Genomic DNA, 26,426 nt, shown 5'->3' on the forward strand with positions numbered 1-26,426 from the left:
AGAGCCTTTCACTGTATGAAAACTCAGGACAAAACCAACCTGTCATCATCTCCTTTCTCTTGACTAGGAGTGTAGGTCACTGTTCTGTCTTCCAGGGGTCCTTGCACTTTAAACCTCATTATGGAACGAAAGGCCTTATCCACCATGAGATTTCAGGCATAGACAAGTGGCTGTTGGAGGTACCTGGGGAGGCGAAGTGCCTTTCCTGGTGCTTCTGAAATGCTGCTGCTACCACCTCCTTGTGTAGCCAGTCTTGGCAAAGGTCCCTGTGGGCCCACAATCCACAAAAGTCTGGAGCCTTCGTTGCTTGGTGGCCGGCGTGGCGGCCAAGGTCAGAGAGCAGTCCTGCCTGTGCTGTCAACCTGGCCTTCACTCGCTCTGTTGTTTAAAGGTTAATCCTTTTCCAGACGGGATTCTTTCTTCCTTCCCTACACGTGCCATTATTCTAAGGCTGGGATTCTCAACCTGAGCACTCTTGGTGTCGTGAGCTGGGACATTCGTTGTGGGGCCTGTCCTGTGCATTGTAGAATGCTCAGCAGCAGCCCTGGCCTCTACCCACTAGATGCCAGTAGCACCCCACGTCCCCTCCCCAAGTTGTGACAATGAAAAGTGTCCCCAGTTATTATCAGATGTCCCCTGGGGAGCAGAATCACCCCTGTTGTGAATAGCTGTTCTGAGGGTACTGGTCACTCTGTACAGCGCTATGTGACCATTCCCACTTTTCTGGAAGAGGCCTCCTTTATTGTAACTTGGTTTTCAAGATGGGTGACTTGGTAAATATAAGGTGTGTGTGTGTGCTGAGTCACTTCAGTCGTGTCTGACTCTGTGACGCTATGGACTGTAGCCCACCAGGCTCCTCTGCCCGGGGGATTCTCCAGGCAAGAATACTGGGGTTTGTTGCCATGCCCTCCTCCATGGGATCTACCTGATGCAGGGATCGAACCTGGGTCTCTTACACCTCCTGCATCAGCAGGCCGGTCCTTTAGCCACTAGAGCCTCCTGGGAGGCCCACAGGTGTGTAATGTACATTGTGGATTTTACATGTGAATAATTTCCTAAATCAGAATAAACATCCTTTGCAGGTCACATATCCTAATCTGGTCATCAGTCAATCTTTTGAGACAAAGCAACAACAACCACCCCCTCCCCCAAAAAAACACAAGACACCTCTCAGCTTCTTCCCCTAGCATGTGTTTGATTTATGTAGCAGAAATGCAGGTAGTAGAACCACTGTGGGGAACCACAATTGCCCACAGGGCCATCCCAGCCCACTGCTCGGACAGTGGCTGGTGGGTGGTAGTGGGGGTGGGAAGCGGTGGGTGAGGATCCAGTTCTGGTGGGATCGGATGCTTGTGTAAACTGTCCTGTTTACGAAAAACAATGACCACGTGAGTGTCACTGGCCCTGGATGGGGCTCTGAGTTTTCAGTTTCATTCTCTTCAGGTGAAGCTGGCTCTGGGCATCGTTGATGGCAGTGGCTGCACAAACAGGAATATAGAGACTTGCTGCTACCCGTGACTGTCAGGAACTGAGAGAAGCTTCTCAAAGACTTGACTTCAGGAGAGCACAGGGATCAAAACGGGATGGTTGAGCACAGGGTAGCCAGCACTTCTGTTCCTATCTGCCTTCAAAAGTAGAACTTCCACAGCGTTAGCAGCAACCGCATCTTTGTGGGATGGAAGAAGGGGCATGGCTCGTTCAAGTTTAGCAGCAGGATTCTTGAGTTCTGTCCAGTAAATGGAAGTAACTTAATGGACCTTGTAAGTGAGTTTGGTCTGCTGCCCAAGTTATTGCTTCCGAAAGTGACTGAAACTCTTTTCGGGGTCACTATAATCATAGTTGAAAAGTTTACAGTAAGATTTGGATTCAGACTTCTATTTTGGACCACCCCAGTGTGGGGTGAGACTTTTCCTGTCATTGAAACAGGCCAGATAGGAAATACCTTCTGGGGGCAAGGTGGGAAAATAACTCAAGTCCTTAAATACTTAATGAAACAAACAAATAAAACCCCTCTATATTTCAGGCTTTTCATTCGTCTACAGTCTTTTTCCTTAAACTGACCTATTTTCAAGGAGGAAGAGAAAGTGCTATGATTTGTATCTAAATGTGCCTGGCTCTGCATGAAACTGATCTGCCAATATTGCCATTGTCTACATTTAACAAAAATAAAGACTCTTATTAGAAAATTTGATGTAGGAGGGATTCTTTGAAAAATTAGTAGTTTTTCTATTTCTGTTTGAAGTGATTCAAGTTTTATAAAACTTTTCAAGAATCAAGATCAGTTTGGAGAGTTGGAGTCAAATTTACACATTATCTAAGAATGTAGACCTGCAAGGGATCTTGGGGGTCAGTGACCAGCTCTCCCTGCCCCACTGTGTAAATGGGGAAACTGAGGCTGAGAGGTGGTTTGCCAAGGTCACACAGAGGACAGGGCCATGGCTGAGCAAGGAGTCAGGAGTTTGTCCCATGCTCTTGGACACTCAGTACCACTGGGGAAATAACTCGAGTACTTAAAAACTTAATAAAACAAACAAATAAAACCCCTCTATATTTCAGGCTTTCCATCTTTCTAGGTGAATGTTGGCAGAGGAAGAGTCAGGAAGGAAAAGAGCTTGATAACTTGTCTGATTTCCATGTTGCCTAATCCTGATAGAACTAATCACTGATTCAGACTGATTACATCTGTGCCAAAGGTGTGTGCATGTACAGGTCGCACTGAATAAAAACTGAAACAGTTGGATTAGTGGAACGAGATTGTTTTATAAAACTTTCCTATGTACAGCACAGTGACTATAGTTAGCAGTGCTGTATTATATGTTTGAAAGTTGCTAATAGAGTAGATCTTTAACATTCTCATCGCAAAAAAAAAAATTGTAGCTATGCCTGGTGATGACTTATTGCTGGTGAACATTCCTGGTATATATACAAATATTGGATCATTGTTTTACATCTGAAACTAATACAGTGTTACATGTCAATTACATCTCAATAAAATATTTGAAAAAAATTTTAACTTTCTTTAATGTTGTTTTATATTGTCTTTACAGTGAAGAGAATGAAACATTTCTTTCCCTATTGGGGAAAGGAGTACGGGTTCATTATGGAAGGTAGCAAGGTGAATGAAAATGACCCTTCTACCTGTGACAGACTGATCTGATCATGTTGTGCCATGTTTGTTTTTAGTGTTTTTCCCTCAGCTCGTTTTTAAACACAATTGAGATGATGCTGTGTTGTGCTGTGCTAAGTAGCTTCAGTCGTGTCTGCTCTATGAACTGTAGCCCACCAGGCTCCTCTGTCCATGGAGTTCTCTAAGCAGGAATACTGGAATGGGTTGTCATTTCCTCCTCCAGGGAATCTTCCAGACCCAGGGATCCAACCTGCATCTCTTAAATCTCTTACGTTGGCAGGCGAGTACCACTAGCGCCACCTGGGAAGCCCATGCATATAATTTTAATTTTTTATCTTGCTTTTTCTCAGCTCATATTGTAATAAGCAATTTCCATGTTATTACAAATGCTTTGTAAACATATTTTTAGTGACTATGCAGTTCAGTGCTTTGGAACCCTGTTAACTTATTACAATATTTTGTTATTAGTGGCCATTATTTTCTCCCAAATCTGATCACTGTGTCATGACAGTGAGTAGCTTTGCACTCATACTTTTTTAACAATTAGGATTGTTTTCTTAGTAAATATTTCCAGATAGTGAAATTAGTCAGCCAGGGGAAAGCACCATGTTAATACCTTGCTTTCCAGAACTGGAAATGATTTTACCACATCGTTGACAACACAGGGTCTTTTATTTTTTTAAACTATTTATTTAAGGTGAAAAATATGTTGCTTTCATTTGCATTTTGGTTACCAACATGGCTAAACATTTTCTCCGTAAGAATTGTTACCTGTTTGTATTTTTTGTTAATTATCTACTTTTCTATTTGCGTTTAGTGCTTTTAAAAAAAATGATCTGCTTGTAGAAAACCCATTTTTAAAGAGGAAAACAATAAACCTCTGATTGCATGGATATTTTATGAAGGGTTCCATCTAACCCTAATGTTCCACAGTTGCAATACGTCACAGGCTGTATTTCAGGCTGAACTCTTTGTCACAGTGATGGAGCTGCCTGTTCCATTCCTGAAGCAGGCTCGGGTGGACCGGGAGCTCCATCGTCTTGTCCAGCCAGCAGGCAGGGAGCACTTATTCAGTGCTTCCCAGGCACTGAGTTCTCAATCCTTACTTTGTGAAGTGAGTACTGTTTTACTATATCCATTTAGATATGAGGAGAGTGATACACAGAGAGGTAAAATAACCATGGTCCCATATACCTTTTAAAGGGTTCTGATCACCAATTCCAGCATACATGGGGTTTTTGCCACACATCTGATAAATCCTCTGTGACACCAGCTGGGTGTCCTGAGGTTCAACTTGAGTCTAACCCTCTACCTGAGATAGCATCAGATCTGATGGGTTATGGGCTCAGTCCCACAAGACTGCCCTCCAGCTCCAGTCTCAGGCCAGGTTGTCACCTGTGTCTCTGACAAAAGTGAAAAGTGTTAGTCGCTTAGTCATGTCTGACTCTTTGTGACCCCATGGACTGTGGCCCTCCAGGCTCTGTCCATGGAATTCTCCAGGCAAGAATACTGGAGTGGGTTGCCGTTTCCTTCTCCAGGGGAATCTTCCCAACCCAGGGATTGAACCTGGGTCTCCCACTTTGCAGGCAGACTCTTAACTGTCTGAGCCACCAGGGAAGTTAAATCAGAGGTTCTCATGACTCCCTCCTTGAGTTCAATTAATTTGCTAGAGTGGTCACAGACATAGGAAAAGCCATTTACTCTCTAGATTACTGTTTTATTACGAAGGATATTAAAGTATGCAAATCAATAGCCAGATGAAGAGCTAGCCAGGGTGAGGGCTTAACATAGGAGGTTCTGTCCTTGTGGAGGTTGGGGCCCGGCATGGTGGCATATGGAAGCATTCTTGTTCTCCAACCTGGAAGCTCTCCAAACCTTTTGGATTTTTATGGAGGCTTCATTACAAAGGCATTATTGGTTAAATCACCAGCCACTGGTGGTTGATTCAATCTCCAGCTCCTCGCCCCAACCTGGAAATCAGGGAGTGGGACTGAAAGTTCCATCTCTTTTTCCATGGTTGGTTTCCTTGACGACCAGCCCCCATCCCTAGGTACTTTCCAAAATCACCTCATGAATACAAACCCAGGTGTGCTGGAATGGGGTTTATTATGAACACGGAGACACCCATTTCACCTTTCTGGCTCTGAAGCAATGTCAGGATCTGAGGACAAAGGACAATATTGTTAACAAAAGATATTGCCATTGCATATATGGCTCAGGAAATTCCAAGGGTTTGGGGAGCTATGAGCCAGGAACCATTGATATGAAGACCATATATATGGAAAACATATTTTGTTCATCGGAACAGGCAGATACATGTTCCTTGTAAATCACAATATTGAATCTATTTATTTTTGGCTGTGCTGGGTCTTTATTGCTATGTGTCGACTTTCTCTAGTTGCAGTGCGTGGACTTCTTGTTGCTTCTCTTGTTGAAGAGCACAGGCTCTAGGGCGTATGGGCTCAGTAGTTGTGGCACACGGGCTTAGTTGCCCCATGGCATATGGAATCTTCCTGGACCAGGGATCGAACCTGTGTCCCCTACATTGGCCGTGGATTCTAAACCACGGGACTGCCAGGGAAGTCCACAGCATTATAACTTTCAACCATTGTTTCCAACCTCTGAGTCTTCCCCAAAGTGATCTGCCTCCATTAGTCTTTGAGGAAGCTGGGTTTAGGAAAACTAGCAACTTTTTATTTACTCCACTGCCTATTACTGGGAGAACTTTGTGTTGTAAGGTAATTTTGTTACCTTAAACATTTTCTTAACTTTTATGTCTCTTAGCCTCTCTTCTGCTTCTCCATCCTTTCTATATCTCCTAGCTACATCTGGTAGTTCTTCTGACATATCTTCTAAGTCTCACCGTGTCTCTTCAGCTGGGTCTAATCTGCAGTTAAATCCATCTGTTGCATTCTTAATTTCAGTTACTGAATTTCAGTTCTAGAATTTTTAGCTCTTTTTCAGATCTTTAGTGTTACTTTATATAGTCCTGGTTCCTTGTTCTGAAAATTTTAAGCCCAATTTCTATCACCATGAGCACAGTTATGTACTGTATCATTGTCTTACATTTTGTATCTGGTAATTTTTCCATCTGGGATATGTCTGTTTCTTCTGTTTGGTGTTTGTCCTAATTCTCATGTTGGTTTGTATTTATGTCATTGTATCTCCTCGTGTGCCTTGTTTTCTTTGAATGTGTGTTAGATGTGGTTTTGAAAAAAAATATTTGTATAAATACCATATTTCATCAATTAAGTGCATTTTTTTCACATTTTAATCTCTGAAATTCAGATGTAATTTACAGTTGATCAAGATGTATGTTTACAGTTGGTAGCATTTTCCCCTTTTTCATTGGCTCATACCTAAAAAAAATAGAGCATCATATAATTAGCAGTACTGAACGTTGATGAAATGAAGTAATCTGAGGCTTTGAATGATACTAAACATGACAAGAGTTCTAGAGAGCCTTTTAAACAACCTCTGCCGGCTTTCCGGGTATCAGCAATCCCAGATCAATTTGGGCACTTGAGATTTTCTAGGGCATTCAGATGACTGGAAGTTTACTTTTTGTTTTCTCTTACTTGTAGGGCTTAGTCACGCCCAACCACAGGCTTGTCAGGCTTTAACCTTGCGGATGCTCTGGGTCCCTGACCCTGTGAGGCTGTGAAGGTGATGCTCAGCTTTCCAGTTCTCTCTTCCTGCTTCACAGATTCTCCCCAACTCGGTAAGAGTGGCTTCTAAGACCTAGGGCCACATCTCAGGCTCATATTCCAGATCTGAAGCCTGAATCCCCCTCTCTCTTGTAAGCTCTTTGATACTTTTGTGTGCTGTGTGCTCAGATGCTCAGTCGTGTCCGACTCTTTGCATCCCCATGGACTGTAGCCCACCGGGCTCGCCTGTCCATGGGCTTCTCCAGGCAAGAATGTTGGAGTGGGCTACCGTGTCTTCCTCCAGGGGATCTTCCTGACCCAGGGATCAGATTCCAGTCTCTTACATCCCCTACATTGGCAGGTGGATTCTTTAATCACAGCGCCACCTGGGAAACTTCTAGGAATAATTAAAGCATTTCATCTGGGTTTCTTTGTTGTGGTCACTGGGAAGGTTGGTTCTAATTATGCAGTTTATCACTGTCGGAAGGAGGCAGTAGTGAATCTCATCTGTCTTAGAGACTGATGGGAGAGCATGGAATACCAGCTGCTCTTTGCTAGCTCATGGTTAGGGAACTTCCTCCATCCACTCCTAGTATGTCATCTGGGTTGTAACTGGAAAGTGGAGGTTGGGATGAATACATTTCCACAAACTGGATATAGCTAAATATAGATATATTTCCCTATATAAAAGAGACGAATTCCTCAGGCTTTTCTTAATAAAGTGGGTGACTTGGCAGAGAAAGCGGTTCTAGGAGTTGCTTCTGGATCCCCATCAGTCATGTTTCCATTCGGCTTCTTCCTTCTCATTCATACTGTCCTGCAGAGAGATGGGGATTTAGGACCAAGGACCCTGATGAGGGAGCAAGATGCTTTGTGTTCCAGCAACTGTTAGGAAGTAAAACAAAAAACTAGACCATATTTGAGCTAGGTGAGATTTCTTCCCTTCAGCATGGGCCCCAGCATTTCATTTGGAAAGCGGAATTTCTCACCCCTGGCCGAGGCTACTCCTTGTGGAAACTGACCTGTTGTGTCCACAAGGCTTGGGGTGGCCTTTCCAGAGGACTCTTCTTAAATCTTATTTTTCAAAAGAAGCTCTGTGTTCCTTTCTGGCCTCTCAAAGGCATATGGTTACCTATGTTTTCTCAAAATCAGCTGCCAATTGTATTTTCCCCCTGCCTCAATCCAACCCTTATAGCTGTTTTCCCAGCAGCTTTCATGAAGCCAGAGAAATTTACCATGGGTTTCAAACTCTGTATTGAGTTTGAAAAGGTTGGGTGAAGAGGCACAGAATGGCAGGAAGCCCTCCCTCCCACCAAACCAGAGCCTCCTTTGGCTTTTTTGAAGGGGGAGGGCTCTTGTGTTTATTTGGGGATCTTATTTTTTTTTTTTCCCTGAAAACCTTAGAACTGTCCTCTCAGAAAATTGCTTCTGCCCAGGGGACTGCAGGTCAGAAGTGTAGCCATTGGGTGTAGTGATGAAAGGTATGTTATCAGGGGTCTGTCCTTCTAGAAAGGCTTGTGTGGTGGGGATAGGGTATCCCCACCACCTGTTCGGAGACCACCTCTTACCTTTTGTGTATTCCATGATGATTTATTCAGCTTATTTGGATTTTCATTTACTTTTACAATATTTCACACGTAGGAAAGATTACATATAACTATTGTAACATATTGCATATAACTATGCATATTTCTAGAGATGGAAACCCTCCAATTAGCTTTTAATAACTGTCCTTAGGGACTTCCCTGGTGATCCAGTGGCTCAGACTCTGCACTCCCAGTGCAGGGGGCTTGGGTTCGATCCCTGGTCAGGGAACTAGATCCCACACGTTGCAACTGAGACCCAGAGCAGCCAAAGAGATAAACTGATAAATACACAAATATTTTTTAAAAGATAATTAAAAGAATAACTGTCCTTAAGCAACAAGTCCACTCCTGAGTAATTCTAGATTGTAACTGATCCCTTTGGAAGAAATGATAAATGACTTAATTAATTTTGAAGAAACAAATTTTCTATTCTCCCAGAAAATGTGCCCCCCTCATGATTATTTTTGGAGGCAGAACTACTAGAAAACCCCACCAACCATAAGAACTTATGAATCAAGACATCTGAAAACTCTTGAGCCTGAAAGGAAGTGAATTAATTCCTTTAGCATGATTCATTTCGGTACAAGCCAGCTTCCTTTATTTACCAGTAACTTAGACTCTTAAGCTGATTTTTCTAAAGAGGTATAATTATTTTGACATCAAGGCCATATTCATATATCTCTAACATCAGATTTTCCATTTATTTGAAGCTGAGGTTTTTCCCAGCCATTTTGAGACCGTTTTGTCTGCTAATAAGAGATAATATGCTGTGATTTCAATAACATGTGTAGAACCACAGGAAGTTCAGACAGAGTCAGCTGAGCAAATTTCTGTACTTGTCATAGAGAGCTGCACACTGCCTTCAGAACGTGTCCGTGATGATCTGCGTGAGAGCTACGTCGCTTCAGTTGTGTCCAACTCTTTGCGACCCTATGGACTGTAGCCCACCAGTCTCCTCTGTCCGTGGGATTCTCCAGGCAAAAATACCGGAGTGGGTTGCCCTGCCCTCCTCCAGGGGATCTTCCTGACCCAGGGATCGAACCCGCATCTCTTCTGTCTCCAGCATTGGCAGGTGGGTTCTTTACCACTAGGGCCACCTGGGAAGCCCCAGTAGCCATAGTACCTTTTACCAAACTTTTTACCAAATAGTCAGAACTTTTTAGAAGACTCAGAACAGTAAAGTGTGATAGCTCTTTCAACATAAATAAAAGGGACAGAGAAATTCAGAAATCTGCAATGATTATATTGGTAGGAAGAGAATAAGGGAGATGATTGCAGTATACCACTTAGAAGAGGAGATGAGAAGTATGTTAACAATAGAGTAACCATAGTGACTGTTTTGAGCTTTCCAGAAAGAAGGAGCAAAAATGAAAAATGTCTTGACCAATTACTCTAACAACCCACATATCTGCTGTGTAATAAAGCCAGTGAAATACAGGCCATCAAATGGACAGGGAGAACTTCAGGGTATACAGAGTAAAGAGAGAATTTTCTTTTTCTGCACTGTGAGAATTTGTCTAGTAAATAGTTCTGGGCATGTCGTGGCCTAAATAACTGTAAAAATTTTCCTATACTTTATCGTTTTCTTGAGCTGAATGGAAATTAAAGACAAATAAAAGGCTTAGATCCTTAACTAATTTTGTTAGGTCTCTAGATGAAGGGCAATAAGGAGTAGGAGTCCAGCAGGAAAATGCTCATAGGTTATTATTTTAGTTAAAAGCTTGATGTCTTATTTCTAAATTTTTGTGCATGCTTTCATTCTTCAGGAGTCTTTTGCTGAATTTGTTAATCCTGACAACCCCCTTTTTATGAGCAGTCTTTGAACCTGAAATGCATTTAAAGAATAGGAGGAGGTAAAAAAAAAAATCCTTTGACTTCTCTCTCTGATTTATTCAGAAACAGATCCCCAGAAGCAAAGATCTATGTATAGGTCCTTTAGCAGCTGAATTTTATTTCACCAACAAACAATACTGTTTTGCTCTGCACTCCTGAGTTGAGGATTTAGTGACTAAACCACCACTGCCACGACAATATATTAAATAACCTTCTCGTCTTCTGTTCCACCTTTTCTATTGGTAAGAAATAATAAGAGCATTATTATTTAATTATCACCACTCGAAGCTATGTCAGATTTCAGTAATCTAAAACTATATTGTCTTAAACTGAGATTGTTTGAAATAAGATCTTTCCTGTCCAGTAATGGATACCTAGAAAAGGAGGTGGATAGTTATAGACACAGGGAGTAGAATCAGGAATATATACATACGTAGTTTTGATTATGGGGTAATCATAAGCTTTGTTTCTGGAAGGACACATGAGACATTGTGAGTAGTGGCAAAGTAAGAAGTAACTGGTTACACAGGTGGTGGTGTTCAGTTGCTCAGTCATGTCCGACTCTTGCAACCCCATGGACTGCAGCATGCCAGGCTTCCCTGTCCTTCACCATCTCCCAGAGCTTGCTCAAACTTATGTCCATTGAGTAGGTGATGCCATCCAACCATCTCATCCTCTGTCGTCCCCTTCTCCACCTGCCTTCAATCTTTCCCAGCATCAGGGTCTTTTCCAGTGAGTTGGCTCTTTGCATCACATGGCCAAAGCATTAGAACTTCAGCTTCAGCATCAGTCCTTCCAATGAACACCCAGGACTGATCTCCTTTAGGATGGACTGGTTGGATCTCCTTGCAGTCCAAGGGACTCTCAAGAGTCTTCTCCAACACCACAGTTCAAAAGCATCAGTTCTTCAGCGCTCAGCATTCTTTATAGTCCAACTCTCACATCCATACATGACCACTGGAAAAACCATAGCTTCAACTAGACAGACCTTTGTTGACCAAGTAATGTCTCTGCTTTTTAATATGCTGTCTAGGTTGGTCTTAGCTTGTCTTCCAAGGAGTAAGCATCTTTTAATTTCATGGCTGCAGTCACCATCTGCAGTGATTTGGGAGCCCAAGAAAATAAAGTCTGTCACTGTTTCCATTGTTTCCCCATCTATTTGCCATGAAGTGATGGGACTGGATGCCATGATCTTACATGTTGAGTTTTAAGCCAGCTTTTTCACTTCCTCTCTCACCTTCATCAAGAGGCTCTTTAGTTCCTCTTCACTTTCTGCCTTAAAGGTGGTGTCATCTACATATCTGAGGTTACTGATATTTCTCCCTGCAATCTTGATTCTGGCTTGAGCTTCATCCACCCTGGCATTTCACACAATATACTCTGCAAATAAGTTAAATAAGCAAGATGGCAATATACAGCCTTAACATAACTCCTTTCCCAATTTAGAATCAATCCGTTGTTCCATGTCAGGTTCTAACTGTTGCTTCTTGACCTGCATACAGATTTCACAGGAGGCAGGTAAGGTGGTTGGTATTCCCACCTCTTGAAGAATTTTCCATAGTTTGTTGTGATCCACACAGTCAAAGGCTTGAGCGTAGTCAGTGAAGCAGAAGTAGAGGTGAGGGAAGGGAATTTTAAATTTCATAGTTCTCCGTACTATTTAATTTTTAGCATGAACCTATATTTTTATTTAATATGTAAATATGGGGGAAAATTAAGAAAGTAGAAAACAGAGAAGAAGCCACTGTATACGAGATCCTGCAGCTCTGAATTTAACCTCTGGATTCCTTTCTCAGTGGAAATTCTAGCTTTTATGAGTCATCAGACCCAAGTCTATATTGACTCAGTTATGTCATCCTCCATGCTTTTGTGTAACTTATCTTATGTAGCATATTTTCAATCCCTCTCATGCCTGTGTTTCCTCTGAGCCTGACAATGGCACTGTCCAGTATGTTGGACTGGTATTATATGATTCCCATTTTACAGGTGAAAAGACTGAAGCTTAAGAAAGATAGGTGACTTATCAGGGGTGCCATGTTCACTACCCATGAAGTTCAGAACTAGAAGTCAAGTTCAGTGTGCCTTTAACCCTTGTAGAAAGAACTTGGCCATTTATTTTGGACATTAAAAAAATATTCCAAGCTGTCTCCTCTCCGGTTTCATGCCATAAGCATCTATTTCATTCTGTCTTATATCATGGTTAGATGTGTAATTGTTTTCCTCATTAATTTTTATCACCCTAGGCTATCTCTCTTCTTTCTCTAGCCTTTCTGTGTCTGGTCCATTTGATGCATATATTAGTTCTTAATATTTGTTTTATGGAATTGGATACTCAAGGTACTTTCTCCTACATAATAATCCATTTTTAGGAAAACAAAATAGTAAAAGCCATTTCCACAAGACTAATATCATTGTCCACAAGAGAGTTCAAGCCACATAATGTTTGAGCTGGAAGAAAACCATCTTTGTGAGTATTTATTTTGTTTTAGAAATGAGGAACCTGAAGATCAAATAAGTGGCTCAAGATCACACAGGGAGTGAGAGGTGACTTGGTATCAGAGGACAGTTCTCTTTCAGCCCAGCCCGGCTCCTGCTGCAGCAGTCATTACAGACACTTATTCTTCTGGTCATCAGGCATTTAGATGAATGGTCAATGTGGGCAAAAGATAGGTCACACTTAACGCAGTAACCATGAAGTGGTAACCTCAAAATGAGGTATTGAGCTGATTTTTCCATGTTTTAGTGAATGGTTTTGCAGTTTACTTCCTTTTAAAGCAAACTTGGTATATACATGCCAGAATTTCCACAAAAGGATTGGGACTAGGAATCTTTTAGATGATAAGTAATCCCACCTTGAGCATTTACAATAGAGTCAAATCACCCTCGCTTGTGGGTAAATCTAGGTGCATAACATCAAAGTTGTGAATGAGGAATTAATAGTGTTTTCTATCTTACTTGCTGGCTTTTAAAATGCAAGACATTCCTGGCTTGGTGAATAAGCCACTTGTTCTCCTCTTAAATGAGGAGTGACGAGTCCTCCAGTTCCTAAATTCACCCCTGGGTACCTGAGTGCCCAAAAGTGATTCCCAGTTTTCAAATATGCTGAGAACGGAGCTGGAAAGCACCCCCTTTTTTTGTCTGAAGCTATGCAGAGGAGAAACAGAAGGATAAATCCCAAATAGGGCGACAGTATCAAAAGTGTGAGGACTGGGGGAGCCCTGGGCATCGGATTCACTAATGAGACAGAACGTCTTTTTATGAAGTACGTTCTTTTTTGTGCCACCTCCTATTGGATTCATACAGTCCTCAAAGGCACCAGTTCCAGAAGGTATAGTTGTAAAAGACATCAGGGGAACAGACATCTCTAAAAATTCAATTCAGTTCAACAAATATTTACGGTAGGTGCTGTAGGAGAGTTACGGTAAAAATCACAGAAGACCGGCCCAGCTTTTCTGGAGGTTGGAGTCTGTGCTGTGCTCTCCAAACTTGTCTGCATTTTGGAATCATCTAGGGACCCTCAAAAATCACTGAGGTCTGTGTCCAGTCCACCACCCTCGATTGAGCTTGTGATCCAACTGGTTTGGGATGTGGCCTAAGGTTTGGAATAGTTGAAAAGAGAATTCTAAAAGTGCAGTCAAATTTGGGAATTAGTGGTCTGTGAAGTGGTTCTCAGCCTTGACTGACTATATTAGAATCACCTGGAGTATATATGTATGTTTGTGTATGTGTATATGTATGTATACATATATGTATGCATGTGTATATAACCATAAGCATATGCACACATGCGTATTCAAATGCATGTGTGTATAAGCATGTATGTGCATGTGAATATACCCATATGCATAATAAACATACAGGGCTTCTGTGGTGGCTCAGATGGTAAAGAATCTGCCTACAGAGCAGGATACCTGGGTTTGATCCCTGGGCTGGGAAGATCCCCTGGAGATGGGAATGGCTACCCACTCCTGTATTCCTGCCTGGAGAATCCCAGGGACAGAGGAGCCTGGTGGGCTACAGCCAGTGGGGTTGCAAACAGTCGAACACAACTGAGTGACTAGCACTTTGTTAGCCCTTATACATACATGCCCAGGCTCCAGCTCTTGAGATTCTGGTTTACATGGTTTGGGATGGAGTCCAGACATCCATATTATTTAAAACCATGGTTCACCAAATTGCTGACGCCTGGGTCTGACTCCAGACACTCTGGTTTAATTGACCTGGGGTCTTGTCTAGTCATCAGAGTCTTTTCAACCCGCTTCTCCCTGCCATGTGATTCTGATATGCAGTCAAGGTTGCAATCTACTAGGTTAGTGAGCGAGACCTGGCTACCTTGTGCATAGTTGGTTCTCAAGAAGAATGGTTCACTCTGAAATGAAAACTAGATAGAAGAATTTATAAGAAAAGTCAGTGCTGAAAAATTGTACATTCCTTGTTCTTCGGGCCTTTCTGCAGGCCTGAATATATGATGCAGTGATTTGGGGGAGAGTAGGGTGTCAAAAACCTCATCAATTCAGCTCACAACCATAGCCTTTGTTGTGGCTGCCAGTGAAACTTCCAGCTGAAACTGACAGCCAAGATCTTCCTAATTGCTCGATTCCATTATATCTGCTTGTGATGGGCAGGGCGATTTGCCTGTCACACTCCTGATGTGTCCCACATTGTGTTTTAAAGAAAAACAGCCAGAAACTGGCTTTTGTGAGATCTCAGTGCTCCAGCCCTGGATTCAGCCTGAGGTGAACTCTGTCCCGGGCAGCCAGCGTCTGCGAGGGCCCTCCCAGCCCGCCCGCCCAGGGCTAGGGAGAGCTCTCCGGAGCCCGGAGCACAGAGTTGCCTGGTTTCCTTTGTTCCCTAGGTGACTCTCGATTAGTCCAAGGGGTACTGGGAGGGGAAGTATTTCCGCATCTGGCCCCGGTGAATGCAGCTGCTTTCAGCCTTGGAGAGGCTCCACCACCCTGGAAACGGGGAGACTGCCAGGCAGGGAGTTCACCGCAGATGCTTACAGGGCAAAATCTGAACCCTCCCTCCTGTTGGTCTTTGAAGGCTCTAGGGCACTGATGCTGAAACTCGAGTGGATCAGAATCCCCTGGAGTTGTGTTAAACTACAGATCACTGGGGCAGCTCCCAGATTTTCTGATTTGGTCGGGCAGGGGTGGGGCCAAGCACTTGCATGTGTGATGTAGGAGGAAGGACCCAGATGGCACCTGTGTGATTTAGCAAAAGGATGTTACTTGATTGCTGCAAATTTACCTAATGGTTACAGGATCAATTGAAATGACCTCCAACTGTAAGATTGATAGGTTAATTGATTTTTTAAAATTATGTCTACTTGCCAGGTGTTGTGCAAGCCTTGTTGCTACAAGGAAGAGGAAGATGTAGTTCTTCACTGAGCAGCTTGTCTTGGGGGGTGGGTGACACAGCAGTAAAGGGACAAGCACAGTACTGACCACTTAGTGGAAGGAGTGCCCGGGCTCTGTTGGGACACACATGAGCAGGAGGAGTGTGGCTCAGGGTTGGCTTCCAGGAGTAGGTGATTCTGGGTGGGATCCTGGGGGATGACTGGGGGACTGCCAGGTGAAGAAGGTGGGGCAGAGTTCCAGGGGCAGCGTGAGCAAAGATGAGCAGGAAGATGAGCAAGCCTGGTGTGGGGAGCCCCATGTGGTTTAGGGTGATTGATGGGGAGCAGAGAGCTTAGTCTGGACAGGCAGGCAGGGGGTGGATCCCGGGGGTGCCTGTTTTCCACATGGAAGAGTCTGGGCTGATCCAAAAGCCAGGACAGTCACTGAGGGGTTTTAAGTAGGCAAGTAACACCATCAGCTTCGCCTGCCAGTTGGAAAACGGGCTGCAGGGAGCAAGCGCCTGCAGGAGGCACGGGAGACTGTCATGGGAGTCCCCCTGGGAAGTGATGAGGCCACAGGGGACGTGACCTTTACATCACCTGTCCTTGCATCACCCCCTGCCTCTGCTCAGTATTTCAGACACTCAAAGTCATTTCCAGTGGGTGTATTAGCTGATTTCTTGAGTGTCTGCTGTTTGTACTTTTAGAGTGGAACCAGGCAATCAGTCTTGTGCTTCCCCTATAGAGATGCTGTGTTTCAAGGAAAATTAAGTTAAAATAAACATCAAGGGCAACCTTAGAACAGGTGAGCCCCACATGAAGGGCCTGTGTGGAAGGGATCAAACATTTCCAACTGTTTAGTCTGGATGAGGTCAGGGAGGGATGGTCTCTGCGTGTTGTCTGTCTGAGTTTTTCCTTTTTGGTTCTAACTGGGAGTCACTCTTTCCTCTCTTGCTCCCACCTTGAGAACAGATTCCAAATCCGAGTCTTAGTCCAGCCACCTGCTGGCAGCTGTCTTCCCCCACCTCCCCGCCCTTTGGTTTGGGGACTTACCCAGGACAGTTGCCTAAATTCCTAGTACCCTTGGAGATGGCTTGAGTGCTGGGCATCATGGAGGAAAAGGGATGTTCAAAGCAGATAAGACCCATGCATGCCCACCTCAGTAGTTAAGGAATTGTGCATGAAGGAAACCCCAAAGAGGGCTGCAGTGAGCTAGTGCTTGGGTAAAGAGCACGTTCTCATCTGTCCCTGACCCATCTTAAAAAAAAAATCAACACTGGTGGATTCTGCTTGTGGTCCTTCATACTTCATCTGGTAATGAAAATTTGATCTGTGGTTTCCTCTCATAGGGCTCTTCAACTCATCGTAATTGATCCATCTCCAACAAGTGGCTCTTGAGGAAATCAATTCCTACAAGTCTTGTCAGGACCCAGAGAGCCTTCCAGGGATGTTGGAGGCTCCTTCTCCCCTTTGCACCTCTTCCTCCTGCAGGTTGTCGGGTTTCACCATCGGCTGAGTGAGGGGCTCCCTCAGAAGCTCTGAGTGGGCTGCTGCTGGGGAGGCAGCGGTCCCCTTAAGTAGATTGATGACCAGCATCAGTGAGCAGTCTGTGCTCTGAGGTGATGGCATCAAGATTTACAGGTCATCAGTGCCGAGGTGGCTTTGCTGCTTCACACCAACACGGTAGACGTGAGACTCGATTGCAGAATGAATTGCTGGCAGCCTGCCTCGGATTGTAAGACTAAGAGCAGAAAGAAAGGACTAGCGTGACCCTCGGTTGGTGTTTGCTCTGGTCACTGGATGCTGTCCAAAGAGGCACAACCTGAATCCTTCAGTGAGGGCTGTCCCAGGCTTTTTGCTGGTGACATGGCCAACTGGGATTCTTCTTGCTGGAGGGCTGCTAAAAAGGTTTGCCGAATGTCCAGGCAGATTTTCCTTGACTTTTGGCTAGTTAAGGCAGAGCTGCTTTTATCCTGATTCCATCTGCTGTTTGTCTCTGAAGGAAACTCGCCATATAGTGGGTACCATCCTGAAAGTCTGTACTTAGGCCACTTGAGGGGGCTCTGCTTTCTCTCTCTTTCATGGTGTTTACTGTCGGCCCTGCCCAATGGACCTGTGTGTGTGCTAAGTCGATTCAATTGTGTCTCTTTGCCACCCTATGGACCATAGCCCACCAGGCTCCTCTGTCCATGGGATTCTCCAGGCAAGAATACTGGAGTGGGTTGCCATGCTCTCTTCCAGGGGATCTTCCCAACCCAGGGATCGAACCCACATCTCTTATATCTGCTGCATGGCAGATGGGTCCTTTACCACCAGTGCCACCTGGGAAGCCCCAGTGGACCAGCATTAGAATACAAATTGTTTAATTCTCTAATGACATTGAATGTGCCAGTCAGATGCTTAATAAACCTTCAAGTCAGGAACGTAAACATATCACTGAACTTTCCTAGCACCCTCTTGCTTTGCATTTTCCATCACACAGCAGCTTTTGTCTAACTGTATGCTTGATCTGGGTGCCTGAATTCCCTTTAGCTCCGAGTCAACTTGTTATCGGAACGTGTCTGCCTTTATGCTGCTCATGGGGCCTTTTGCCTTATACTGGCTGGATAGGAATGCTTGACGCATTTATTCCTCCTTTACTCTGTGAGTGATAAGGGTCATAGTCTGCATATTTGTTCTGGGTCTTCTCAGTGTACCAAGATGCACTAGTGTTTTTACTTAAAAAGTGAGGAAACAGGATGTATTAATTATCTGTTGCTGTGCAACAAATGATTCCCCAATTTGAAAGCTTAAAATGGCAAGCATTTATTATTTTATAGTTGTTATGGGTCCAGAATTTGGAAGTGGCTTGGCTGAGTGCATCTAGTTTAGGGTCTCTGGTGAGGTTGTAGTCAAGATGTTGGCTGGGGTCACAGACATCTGGAGACTTGCCCTGGGAGGGAGAAGGAGGGGTCAAGTTCATGTGTGGCTATTGGCTAGAAGCCTCAGTTCCTCCCTTTGAACATACTTTAAGCCACGTGAAGTATGTGGGTTCCTGGGTCTGACCAAAGGGATGAGCAGAGGTGGCTGAGTCCATTCTCTGCTAAGAGCTCACTTCTTCAGGTGGGTGACTTGGAGCCTGCTCTAGAGAACTCCCGTGAGCTGTTGAGGGTGAAAAATGGTTGGGATACCCAGTTACAGAATTTAGAGTTACTCTGACAACAGTTATTGAGTAGGAGACGTATTAGTACAGTCACTGCAGGCAAGTGCTTCTATGCATTCCTGGGAATATGAAGCTCATTTTTCATTTAAATCTTTACTTTTGGGATGGGATTGCCACCTGGTGGTGATACCCATAAATTGCAGGGTTTTTTGAGACATGCACCCTGGTAGCTCAGATGGTAAAGAATCTGCCTGCCCTACAGGAGACCCAGGTTCTATCTCTGGGTTGGGAACATCCCTTGGAGAAGGGAATGGCTACCCACTGCAGTATTCTTGCCTGGAGAATTCAATGGACAGAGGAGCCTGGTGGGCTAGTCCATGGGGTCGCAAAGAGTCAAACCCAACTGACTGACTGACACTTTGTCTTTATAGCTTTTAAAATATTTTCAATTTGAAAAGATAGTTATGAAATGACAGCTGGGAGAAAATTCGCATCATACCTTTCAAAGCTCATTTAACAAACTCTACCTCACTTGGTTATGACAAGAATTCTGTAGAGTAAATAGAGCAGGTGCTATCATCTCTACGTTATAGATGGGAAACAGGCAGTAGGGACTGAAACATTGCCCAAAGCTCGGAGTAAGTCAGTAGAGCAAAAGTGAGGGCTGGAACTTAGGCCTCCAAGTCTACACCAGCAGAGCTGGTGGCAGATGCTTCGGAAGAGGGTTTATTAAGTAAAGTGGGAAGAATGGGCGCATGAAAGACATTTCACTTCCCAAGACTGCTGCTGAATACAAGATTTCAGCTGTTTGCTTCACAGAAGGGTTTGCAGTTCTCTGTCTACATGGCTGACGATGTCTTTTATGTCAGTATTGCTGAGTGTTCTTTTTTTGTGGTAGAATGAAGAGACCTTGCTGGTTCTGTTCTACTGCAGCCTAACAAACCCACCCTGTAGGCTGCCCTGGTGGTGCAGTGGTAAAGACTCCACTGGCCAATGCAGAAGACACAAGAGATGCAGGTTTGATCCCTGGGTAGGGAAGATCCCCTGGAGAAGGAATGGCAACTGACTGCAGTATTCTTGCATGGAAAATTCCATGGGCAGAGGAGCCTGGTGGGCTACAGTCCATGGGGTCACAAAGAACTGGACATGACTGAGGACACAGCACAACGAACCCACCCCAAAACTTGATGTCTTCACACAATAGTGACTTATTGTTATTTCTCATGATTGTGTGATTTGGGCAGCGCTTGGCTGGGCGATGATTCTGCTTCATGCAGCGTCAAATGGGACTATTTGTTTAGCTGCTCTCAGCTGCTGACTGGGTTGGCTTGGGCCAGAAGGTCCCAGAAGGCTTCCCTCACAGGCCTCACACCTCGTGTTCTTCCATTGCGATCCCTCTCCATGTCTGGCTTGGGCTTCCTCACGGCATGGTTGTCTCAGGGTAGCCAGACTTCTTATAGGGAGGCGGGCTCCCTAGGGAACACGCAGCAGTTGATGGTTCTCTTGAGACCCAGGCTCCAGAGTCCCAGAGTGAACATCATTCCCATCACCCTCTGCTGGTCAGAGCTAGTCACAAGGTCAACCCAGACTCACAGGGAGGAGAAACGGACTCCACTTCTTGGCGTGCAGGGTGACATGTACACACGATGGTGGGAGGAGATGCTGGTGGCCAAATTAGGCCTCTGTCTACTACAGTAACATTCATGTGTCCACTTGCTAAGGAAAACTCACCGTCCGTAGGCACGAGGAAAAACCATCTGTTAAAGCCACCAATGTGCAAAAGGCATTTGTGAAAATTCAGGAATAACAAGTTCAGCCCAATGTGAAGATTAGGTGGAGGAACAGCCCTGGGGTACGGGTCCTCTCTCTGCCTATTGCCAGACCAGGCTCTCATAGGGGCTCTTTTCTGGGACTGCAGGTAGTTCCAGGAATCATGGCTTTGGTCTTAAAGATTACTTTATGTTTCAATGCTATTCTCTCAAATCATCCCACCCTCGCCTTCTCCCACAGAGTCCAAAAGTCTGTTCTAGCACTGAAACATGTATATTACCATATGTGAAATAGATCGCCAGTCCAGGTTTGAGGCATGAGACTGGGTGCTCAGGGCCAGAGCACTGGGATGACCCTGAGGGATGGGATGGGGAGTGAGGTGGGAGGCGGGTTCAGGATGGGGAAGACATGTACACCCGTGGCTGATTCATGTCAATGTATGGCAAAAACCACTACAATACTGTTAAGTAATTAGCCTCCAAATTAAAATAAATTAATTTTTTAAAAAAAGGAAAAAAAAGATTATGCGTCTAACCCAAACTCAGTTCAGATAGATATTTATAGAGGGAAAAGCTTGAAAATATGGCCTTAAAAGTTGGCTTGTTGGATGGTAGAAAAATATGAACTCTTCATGTCATGGTAATGGTATGTCCAAAGCCTTTTATTTGGATTTGAGTTATGGTTCAAATTCAAATAGGTTCAAATATGTACTTCTCCAATTGTTTATGTCTAGAAAATGGTCCCTCTCTTTCAGTGTCTTTCCGTCCATTCACCCAACCACATTCTTAGTTCCTGAGCAAGCTTTTTTGTTAGCTCATAACTGCATTGAGAGAATAGGATACAGGAGTTCAAATTGCAATTAGCAGAATTCCCAGCTGGAGCTCCTATTATTCTGTGCAGTTGTCCTCTCACCTGCAAATTTGCATTGCCAATGTGTTTGTAGAGCTTTTTTCAGAGAGCTTTCACATGCATTATTACATTTTAATTTTCATGGCAATACCCTAAGATAACACTGAGTAAGATTGCTCCCTTGCAGAAAGAAGGAAATAGAAGTCCAGTAATGTTAACACATTATTATTTGGGGGGGGTGTGGATTTTTGCAGAAACTAATGCCTGTGGCTGATGATTTGTTATATAAATGCATATTGAAACACTCCAGTCAATAACATTCAGGTAACAAAAAATGTACTAATATGTCTCTGGTCAATACATTGTTACGAATTTGATCAAGAAGTGGCTAAGCCAGACTTAGGTCCTGTTTTCAGTGTTTTCTCCTCTATTCCACATATCCAGTTTATAATCTGTCTACCCTAATGCCCAGGGCATGGTGACCAGTCATGATGAAAGGATAGTTCTTAGACTAAAACATTTGTTAGGAGCTTTACAACAGCGCTGGTCTTGAAGTTAAGATGCAAACATAGGCATCTTTAAGTAGAATTTCAGTTAGTGGTGTAAAACTTGCTTTTCGCAGCCAGTGGAGGGGACAGCAGGAACGTGTTAGCCAGCCTGATGGTGGCTTTCTCTTTGGAGGGGGATTTGAGCTCATTCATTCCCTCACGGACCTGAGCATCACACAGGACAGGAATAAGGGCAGGGTGCTCATCAGGGGCTGAAGCACTTCCACGGTGCCCGCTCGGATCTTTACTGCCCAGGAGGTGGACAGGTTAGGGCCCATTGGCAAGCCTGTGGAGCCACCAAGCCAGCTCAGAGCCCCACATGCAGATTCAAGAGGAAACTTTCTCGATAGCAATGAATGGACTTTTCTGCTGTGCTAAAATTAGAGCTGAAAGATAAACACAGGTATATCACTGGAGTGGAATAATAATGTTATGCCATATGCGGAAAGGCCAGGGTGGGTTAGTGGGCCTATTGTCCTTGGAGTTCTTCAAGACTGTGTTATGAGCTGTGTAGAGATTGGGGCGGGGCGTGCATTCTGGTTGACCAGTGAGATAGTCTCAGTACAGTTTCTTATCCTCGCGTAATTACTATGTAGTATGTTTCCTTTTACTCTCGTAACTGTTCTGTTTGGGTGATAATTATATAGCCCCCTACAGCATGAAGCTCAGCACTGAGTAGGCGCCCAGGGAAGGTTAGTCCCTTTCCTTGACAAGCCAGTAACGTATGCAGGGAAGTGACTACACATGTGTATTTTGTGCTTTTTATTTTATTTTTGATTATTTTATATTGGAGTATAGTTGCTTTACAATGTTGTACAGCAAAGTGAATCAGCTATATGTATACATATATCCCTTCTTTTTTGAATTTCCTTCTAATTTAGGGCCCCACAGAGCACTATTTCCCTGTGTATATGGTAGCTTCTCACGTGTTGTCTATTTCATGTGTGTGTGTGTGCGCTCAGTCGTGTCCGGCTCTTTGCGACCCCGTGGGCTGTTGCCCGCTAGACACCCCTGTCCATGGAATTCTGCAGGCAAGAATACTGGGGTGGGTTGCCATTTCCTACTCCAGGGGATCTTCCCGACCCAGGGATTGAACCCACATCTCTTGTGTCTCCTGCATTGGCAGGTGGATTCTTTACCACTGGCACCACCTGGGAATAGTATCAATAGAACATGTATGTCAATCCCAATCTCCCAGTTCATCCTGCACACCCCCCATCTCCTACCCCCAGCTTTATTTTGTGCTTTTAATGAACCTGTTCTTCTTGACACTGCTGCTGCTGCTAAGTCACTTCAGTTGTGTCCAACTCTGTGCGACCCCATAGATGGCAGCCCACCAGGCTCCGCTGTCCCCGGGATTCTCCAGGCAAGAACACTGGAGTGGGTTGCCATTTCCTTCTCCAGTGCATGAAAGTGAAAAGTGAAAGGGAAGTCGCTCAGTTGTGTCCGACTCTGCGACCCCATGGACTGCAGCCTACCAGGCTCCTCCGCCCATGGGATTTTCCAGGCAAAAGTACTGGAGTGGGGTGCCATCGCTTTCTCTGCTTCTTGACACTAGAAGTTGAAATAAGGGCTTTTCTCTTGATTGACCTCTTCTTAAAAGTGAAAATGCTTATTTGAATTCCTTTTGGCACAGTAATAGGCTTGACCTCTGCTGGCTTTGGATTCAGTTGAGCACGTAGAAAAAAGGTGTCTCTGGTTCTTCATAGAGGAATCAGTTATATCCTTGTAATAATATCATCCACTGTATTGATAACTTAGTAAATTGTTTCTCATGCATGCTGTATCTCACAGCAGCCCTCTTCAGTGGAACTAGAGTTATAGAGAGAATCCCACAGCTTATTAATAATGCTGCAAAAACTGGAACCGAGACTTTTCCCACCTTTTGATCCTACATCCTCGTCTTAATCCCACCTTTTGTAGAGCCTCCCAACGGCTGTATTTGGCCATGTTGGCTTAAGATGTTTCTCTTAACGCCCAGTAAAACTGAAGACCCAGTGAAGTGGGTGAGGTTGGAACATGCTGGCCTAGGTGACAGCACAGAATGTGGTTACTCTGGAACATGCATTGTTGCTAGTCTACTCGTCTCGTGTGGCCAAGAGGCACCGTCATTAAACAAGCCTTCTATTTGTTCAGTGCTTTTATGGCTTGCAAGGTAATTTTCTTGCCCTGTTTGCAGCATCTGTTTGATGCATCAGAAGCATAAAGCACAGGTGAGAGGTCTCACCATCATCTTTCCCTAACGGAGGAGGAAGGAGGCTCAGCAAGATCAAGTGGACTGCTTAAGGTGACAGAGCAAGCACAAGGCGGTGCTTGGCTCAGAGCTCAAGTATTTCTGACAGTTGACCCCCTCCTGGCCTCGCATTCCTGATTTCATGGAGATTTTGGAGCATGTGGTTAAACTCGGGAGAGGTGGTTTGACTCCAGGGCCACAGGGCTCCAAATGAGCACCTCGTGAGAGGCTGAGGTGGAGTCTCCTCTACGAAGAAGGACAAGCTTGGTTTCCTGATGCCACACTGGTGAGAAGTGAATTAAAACAGCTCATTTTCAAATGAAGCCAAGTGGACAGAAGGTAAGCAGAGACAGGCAAAGGACTTAGGAAGGAGAGGGTTTTTAAGGCTTGCAGACCCTGCCTGTCATGAGGGAGAAACGGGAAAATGCTAGAGGCCCACAAAGGTTGGAGAAGCTTTTTTAAAAAGGCCCAGAAAAGGGTTCAAGACAGGCCAGTGGCTCCTTCCACAGGGAAATTGTGTTTGGTTTCTCATTTGGATCAGGGAGGACTCAAGGGGCAAGGAATTTTAGACAAATATTGTGCAAATCTATAAAGACCAGAGCTAGAGAAGAAACTGAGGGCCAAAATACTCACTTGCTCTGAGTTAGAATAATGCCTTTCCCCTTCACCATGGACTTTGAAAGACCTCAGTGAGAGAGTCAAGGCCAGACCAGAGAAAGCAACCAGCTCATGTTGGGAGCAAACTCATCGTAACTCCTCCTATTGCTTTCTTTTCATTTTATTTCTCTATTCTAGTTTTTCCATTCTATTTTTTGTCTCCTTTGTGTGATGGAGGGCACAGACTGATACAGATTTCCTCATACCAGTTATAGAGGCTTTGTCTCCAAGCAAGCTGGGAATTACTGATGGAGCGAAGGGAGAAGAGCTGATTGCATGAGAGGAAGGAATTGTCATGCCTTTTGTTCAGTTCCTAACTCTGGAAGGAGCTGACTTAGAATCACTGGATGTTAGAACTCAAAAAAGGAACCCTGGAAACTGGGTAGTTCAACTTTTCATCAAATGCAGGTACATTCAACTTTTCTGTAACTACATAAATTGATGGCAATTCAGAAATTTGGGGAACACTTTTTAGAGCGTCAGAATTTCTAGGCATACCTCATTTTATTACACTTTATAGCACTTTGCTGATATTGCAGTTTTTATAGATTGAAGGTTTGTGACAATCCTGCATTGTCAAATGATGGTTAGCATTCTTAGCAATAAAGTATTTTTTAATTAAGCTGTATACTTTTTTTTTTTAGTCATAATGATATTGCACACTTTGTAGGCTGCAGTATAGTGTAAATGTAACTTTTGTATGCACTGAGAAACCAAAAGAAAAATCGATACTTTATTGCAATGTTCACTTTATTGCTGTGGTCTGGAACTGAACCTGCAGCATCTCCAGTGTATGCCTGTACCGTCTCGGGAGACGGCCCCTTCTATCTCATTTTTTAACCCTTTGATGTTGACATAGCATCTGCCATGTGCCAGACGCTGACTGCTGTGGGTCCTTACTTAGTCATGGGGCTAACACAACTTTTATCCCTATTTTATAAATGAAGAAATTGAGAAACAAAGAGGTTAAGTAACTTACCTAAGGTCACACAGCAAGTAAGTGACGGAGATAGATAAGACTAGAACCCGGGCAGTCTGACTCCATAGTCTGTGCACTTAACCACCAAGTTTGCTACCTTAGTAACTACTTATCAGAGTAATCGCTGTTTGTTTTGTGTAATTACTGTTTGTTTCTTATTTTGCATCAAATTGCTCCCTTGTATTTTCTGTTCCAGGGTCTTTCATATGATCTGTGTGCTCTTGGCCCTTCCTCTGGTTGCATGCAGTTGGATTGGTGAAAAGCACCAGAGATTTAAGATCAGATTTACTTAAGCGAAAATCTCAGCCTCCTTACTTACTAGCTATATAAACTTGAGCAGATATTTTATCAGTTTTTCTCAGCAAAGAGCCCTTCATTTGTGAAATTAGACTAAATAAGCTTCCTGGGTCATTGTAAAGATGAGCAAGGGTAGGACTCACAGTGTGAGCTCCATAAAAGATATGTTACTTTGTTGCAACTGTCTAACTATAATAATGACATCTGTATTCATTCGTCTAAAATTGATCTGTAGAGTCAAACAATCTCAATCAAAACCTTAGCTGGCTCATTTGAAGAAACTGATAGGCCAGTCTAACTTTATATGAAAATGCTAAGCAATAGTGAAAAAGAAGGACAAAGTTGGAGGACTCCATTGGATTTCAAGATTTACTATAAAGCTATAGTATCAAAGATAGTGTAACTCTGACATAGGAAAAA

The 26,426-nt window shown here is 43.9% G+C and overlaps 1 protein-coding gene across 3 annotated transcripts in view; it reads left to right on the forward strand.

The window, feature by feature from the left end:
• MAPK4 (mitogen-activated protein kinase 4) overlaps positions 1–26,426 on the forward strand; it is a 172,654-nt gene that overhangs the window by 4,458 nt on the left and 141,770 nt on the right. The window contains exons 1-2 of one of the 3 annotated variants that reach the window (XM_070361726.1): positions 6,721–6,848; positions 9,206–9,432. The exons of 1 other annotated variant lie outside the window; for it this stretch is intronic. The gene's annotated coding sequence lies outside the window, so the exon portion shown is untranslated. Of the gene's footprint in view, positions 1–6,720; positions 6,849–9,205; positions 9,433–26,426 lie in introns of those variants that run through there. One more of the 3 variants, XM_070361725.1, reaches the window with a different exon arrangement.

The sequence above is a fragment of the Bos mutus genome, chromosome 24, assembly GCF_027580195.1.
Source record: "Bos mutus isolate GX-2022 chromosome 24, NWIPB_WYAK_1.1, whole genome shotgun sequence".
Classification (NCBI taxonomy): domain Eukaryota; kingdom Metazoa; phylum Chordata; class Mammalia; order Artiodactyla; family Bovidae; genus Bos; species Bos mutus.